Below are 6,202 nucleotides of genomic sequence, written 5' to 3'. Positions count from 1 at the left end.
GAGGCCCTCTATAGAAAAGGTCAGAGCAGGCTGTTCTTCTCTGAGGAGGCTCAGGTCATTTCAACGTTGCACTCGGCTACTACGGATGTTCTAAACAGTCTGTAGTGGCCAGTGTCATCTAATTTGCTTGTAGTTTGCTGGGAGGAGGCCATCGGACTCTGCGGTGTCACAAGCTGAGGACAGAAGGCTAATTCAAGTGGTGGGGAGGCAGCTGGACAGCTGTCGGAGGCTGTGAACTGAGAAGAGGAATGAGAGGACAAGCTGAAACCATCATGGACACCCCTCTCATCTCTCTAACGCTTGAAGCTGAGGAGGCTTAGGAACATTTTTCAGCTCAAGACCTGATCAGCCTCCGAGCTCAAAGTGGTTGGAGTCTCGTTTGTGCATCAGCCATAAGACTCCACAAACGTCACAGCACCTCCACCTCTGCTGATTTATGGGGCTAATTTTAATTCTGCTACGCAATTAACTTTTTGTAAAACCGTTCCGTTTTCTGGTACCTTGTATTTGTTGTAATGTAGCGAATCAAAAGCTGCGGGAGGAGTTTAGCGCGCGAAAAAAGCGTACGAAGAATAAAGTATAATAAGGCCCTGTTGGAAGAATAGTAGTGTGCTTTGCAGGCCACATAATAAGCCCGAGGAATAATAGTAGTGTGCTTTGCAGGCCCCCCACCACTAATAATAATAAGCCCGAGGAATGTATAATAAGTAGTGTGCTTTGCAGGCCACTAATAAGTATGAAGGAATAATGAGTAGTGTTGCTTCCCTGCAGAGCACCACTAATAATTAAGCACCGAGGAAGAATCGCAGTAAGTCGATGCCACATCAACCACACCCTTAGCAGCGTCACACCACTAAAAACATAATACGGAGTATGAGGAAACATAAATAGTAGTTGTGTCCTTTGGCAACGACCGCACAACTAATAATAATGTAATGACGGAAGGATATTTATTCATTTTATTTTTTTTTTGTCCTATTAAATTTTCTAAATTTTTTTAATATTGTTCTTTTATTCCTCCCTCTCTTTTTCAATTCATAGTAGTGTTGGGCTTTAATGCAGGTAAACACTAATAGGGCACCGAGGAAGAATAGTAGTGTGCGTTTGCAAGAGCAACACTAACAAAAATAAGGTATGAGGAATAATTCAGTAGTGTGCTTCTGCAAGGCCACAACTAATAAGCGAGGAATAAACTATAGTAGTCGTGCTTTTGCAGGCACCCACTAATAAGCTCCGGAGGGATATTCATAAATAGTCAGTGTGGTTTGCAAGCGGCACACTAATTAAGCACGAGTGTAAGACATCAGTAGTGTGCTTTCGGCCAGTGTTTACACTACAATAATGATATTAATAATAAAGCTCCGATGTAATAATAAGTAGTGTGCTTTAAGCAGGCAAACACTAAAGTAAAAATAATAAAGACACGAGGAAGAAAATTAGTAGTTGCTTTGCATGGCACACTCATAAGCACGGGCGCGTCCTAAGTGCTGCTTTGGCCAGGCACATCTAATAAGCCCGGAAGTAGAAGAATAGTAGTAGTTGCTTTGCACGGTCACAACAGCAGGCACACTAATAAGCACGGGGAACAATAGTAGCGTGCTTTGCAGGCACACTAATAAGCTAATGCTTCCATTATGAAATACCATACAGTTACTGTCACTACACATCACCTGTAAAACCACTCTGAGGTTTGGCTTTTAGAGAAATATCTCAACAACTACCATGTTCCCCTCAGAATGACTTATAATCACGTTGGTAATCCTTTCATATAATCTAGTGCCACCACCATCTCCCATTTTTAAAAAAAAAAAAAAAAAGAGTTCAGCAAACCCTAACCCTAACCCTAACCCAGCAGAGTGTCCTAGCGGCTCGGTGCATAAAACCTAAAAGCTGCCTCCCCAAGGCTTTTAGTCATGCGCTCTGGACTAACAGACTCATTCCAGAGGATCTAAGGGGCTGCACCGGTTTATACGCTGTAAGCATATGAATTTATAGCGGTGCAAGACCGTACAAAATTAGCTATAAAGAGGTGTCAGAACAGCCAGATGTGGGCAGGTGTGGTTTATTGTACTTTACTGTGATGTAGCGTTGAACTGTACTGTACTGCACAACGTGTGGAAGAAACATGTACACCAGATTCCACCACTAGTTGGTAGCAACAAAGAAGATCATTTGAGTGGGTGTTTATCTTTAACAAATGCATGAAGATCATGAATGTTAATGCCAAACTCTGCAGGCTGTGGGTGTGTTAGACCCCGATCTTGTAAAAGACCATCTGTGGTTGTATTTGTGAAAAAGTGACCTGGTCAGAGGGCAGGACTATATGAGCAAGTTCCTGTATTTAGCAAGCCAGGAATAGATTATTTGTGAAATAGACGATAAAAAGACCCACAAGCGCCAACGCAAGGTTTTAAAAATATCTCCCAAAACCTTTTAATATCCCAACAAGACGCTGCAGGCTCAGACTGATGGCAGGGAAAAGTTTAGAGAGTCATTTTACAAGCTCATTCAGCAGCTTGTAAAATGACTTGACCCAAAAAAGGAAACTAGAGAGATAAAACCATTTGCCCTTCATTATCGCCCCCTTCCCCTCTGTCCCCCACAGACTTCATGTCAATAACTGATTCGTAAAAATACAGTAATTTTCTATAATTAAAATATAGTTTTTAGCTTTAATTTTATATAAAGTCTTGTCTTTTTAATATTCAATCAAAGATATTTACACATGTAAAAACAATGAAATGACCTATACATACAGCCAAACACTGCAATAATACAAATAATCAGGCTTAAATCTGTAGAAGAGTGCTGTTATTATTTTAATCTGAAGTTTAAAAGTTATAGAACTGTAATTAAAGTCACCATCAATAATTATTGCTGTTTTCAGTGATAAAAATATTATTTATTCAACGTTTTTGTTGTTAAAATGTCCAGAATTATACAAGATTTTATAACTTTTTAACATACAAATCCATGTAAAATTACACTAAAACTTTTTTGTACTGTTAATTGTCTTAAGTTTTTACATAATTTTAGAAATACATTAACTGTATTAAACTTGAATTTAACCTATTTAATAAACAAAAGATATCTGCCAAAAAAAATTTACGGGAAAAAAATGATTGACAGTCACAGATTTTACATGAGACATGTAAATTCACAGGCCATATTTTGATGGATTTAAAAAATAGTTAAAAAAATGATACAATAAACAGAAAAAATGCTGTAAAATTTATAGTACATAAACCTGGACACATGAATAAAATTCCATAAAGTAAATAATGTGCAGATAGGGTGTGACTTTGAACATGGACAGGATCAGGTCTTTAGGCCCTCAGGGGTTCAGGGTACTGGTATGTGTTTGAATATTTTTTCTATTAGAGACAAATAACACGAGGAGACTAGAGAAGACGCGCGATCATCTGCGAGCACAGAGAAGAAACACTACTTGAAGGACCAGTGTGTTGGATTTAGTGGCATCTAGCAGTGTAGTTGCAGATTGCAACTCCCTCCCTTCACCCTCTTCTTCCAAGTGTGTAGGAGAAAGTATAGTGGCCGCAGTAAAAGCCAACACCCCTATCTAGAGCCAGTGATTGGCTACTGTAGAAACATGGCAGTTCAACATAGGGGAATCATTGGAAGACGAAGTGCTGTCTGTAGATAACAGCTTATTTTAAGATAACGAAAATAGATCCTCTTAAATGTTACACAGTGGCCCTTTAAATGATCTGTCTTTATCAGTGAGGAGCAGCCTCTTTGTGTTCTTGAAGGTGAAGGGGCGTTGTCAAGTAAATTCTTTGTCGTCCATGCATTACACTGCTTACTGGAAGTGAGTAAATTCTAGCAGCACGTAAAAATGTCCAGATATACTACAAGTGCTTTTGTTAGCCTTGTTCCTACATTGTTCAGGGGGCAGTTATTCCTATCAGTCATTTCTGGCAGAAAGCGAACCTCTCCCACGTGCCCATGTTGACTGCTGACCTGTCTCTCCTAGCCAGTCCTCCAAGCTTTGTTTTAGCAGGTTGGGGGTGTCTTAAATTGCATTCATAATCTTAAATTTAATTTGTTGAAAGCTGCAGAAACCCTAGAAGACTTAATGTGTGTGATTAATTCCAGCTGGAAGGAGATTAAGATTTAAGAATAAAACCTCTAATAAATATTGAATTTTTGCTGCCTTTAGAACATTTCCAGAATATACACTTTTTGTGAAAATGCTGCGAGGGTTGTGAGCTGTAGAGATTCCACAGTACTATTCCTGTAGACTTCATGTCTTTTGCTTTTCACAGAACCCACTGTAGGGACCCTGTAGCTCCCTCCTGTGGTCACTCAGTGGAACTACATAGATACCAGCTGTGTTCAGCTGTACAAGGCAGATTTATGTGTGTAGAAAATAGAGCACTGAGGGGGTGAGTGATCCTTCAGCAGTGAGCGTGTGTGTATGTAGGCTTCATGTGTGTGGGTATGTGTTTTGGTTCAGTGTGTGTGAAGAGGCCAAGTGTGTTCCTCCCACACATTTTTATTCACTGCTCTTCTCTCTGATCCCGTTATCCCGTTTACTTTTATCTGATTCCACTTATTCATTTCCGTTGCCATTGAGCTGCTTTGAGATATCCAAAAATGCCAAACTTGTTCTTGAAGCAGGTTTTATTGAAAGAATTACAAAAGAGCAGCAAACTGTCTGTCTCTGTTTTAGTCTTGCCTTCCCAGAGAAAGTTTCATGAACAATTGACTGTTTCTCTGTGTCGTTCTGCTGCATGTATTGTGCCTTGCTTAAAGGCACTAACAGTAGATTGTAGTTTTTGAAGGAGGGCACAGTAATACACTGTGAAAAAAATTCAAAGACTCAACATGTCTTGCCAAAATAACTAACAGATTTTGTGTTGCAGAAAGCTGAAACCATTGGCAGAAAATAATGTAATGTAATAAAGTGCATTTTCTTTTAGTTCTGTACTTGAGTAGACAGAGGTGCTTTACTTGAATATTTCCATTTTATGCTACTTTATACTCACCTGTTTGAGGGAAATATGCTACTTTTAGCAAAATTAGTAAAAAAAAAAAAAGAATAGTGAATACTTTCATATACTGTAAATACATTTTACTGATCATGCTTTTGTACTTTAAGTACTTTTATAGGACTCTTACTCTGTAGTATTGGTATCTTTACCTCAAGTAATGTGTATGGATACCTCTTCCTCCCCTAGGTGAAGTAATCTCTCGCTGTTGGCTTGTTTTTAGAAAAATATATGTTTTTAGTTTTATTAAGTTTTATTAAGGTTTATTTCTATGAACAAAACCAGAATAATCAGACAGACGTGATCACTGAAATGGATTTGAATGTACAGTCAGTCAGTTTGCTCTGCTGGCCGTTACACCGGAGTGGTGAACTCTCTCCACATGATCCCTCATGTGACAAAGCCAGATCTAAAAGTGCACCAAGCTCTGACTGCATGAATGCATGGGAATGTTGCGATTATGTAAGCTTTCTGCATTTTTTATGGTAAAAAAGGCTTTTTCTGTGTCACTGAATATCTAAGTACATATGTGGACATACAGGAAGTCAGTTTCTATATGGGTGTCCAGTGTCCACTTTCTGTTATTCTTATGGACTGCATCCAGCTGCTGCTTCCAGCGAACCGACCACACTGAAGCTCTTCTCACTCATCCACCTTTCTAGATCAATAACTGAGGGACAGTTTGTTTCCTCAGATGTCCCTTGATTTAAACTGGCTGGCTAGCTAGCTATCCCTGCTAGTGCATGGTGGTGCTTTTTAACTCCAAAAACATTGCAGCATATTTTTGATTCACCATCAATTCTTATCAAACTGACTATATCCTAAATCAATACGCTTGATTTTATACTTCAAATAATTTAAAAAGTTAATTTAGTGTTTTCGAAAATTGTACAATATTCTTCCTCTCCTTTCTGCTCTGAGCTTGAATGCTGAATTGAATGTTGGGATATATGTATTGGCAAATTCATGCAAGTTACCAACATCCTCAGTAAAATGGGCGTCTCAAGAACATTTCCGGGATTTCAACTGTTCTTGTTTATTGGGACGTTTTACAAGAGTACAAACAAGAACACAGATTGAGAAAGGGCCTTAGTCTGCATTAGATTTATCAGAGATAGAGCAGGTCGTCCACTAACTGGAAGGTTGGAGGTTTGATCCCCGGCTCCTCCAGTTGCATGTCAAAGTGTCCT

Source organism: Morone saxatilis, unplaced genomic scaffold, assembly GCF_004916995.1.
Source record: "Morone saxatilis isolate NCDOM2014 unplaced genomic scaffold, NCSU_SB_2.0 Contig5, whole genome shotgun sequence".
Lineage (NCBI taxonomy): Eukaryota > Metazoa > Chordata > Actinopteri > Moronidae > Morone > Morone saxatilis.
The sequence above is the reverse complement of the archived record's forward strand: the minus strand, read 5'-3'. Positions refer to the sequence as shown.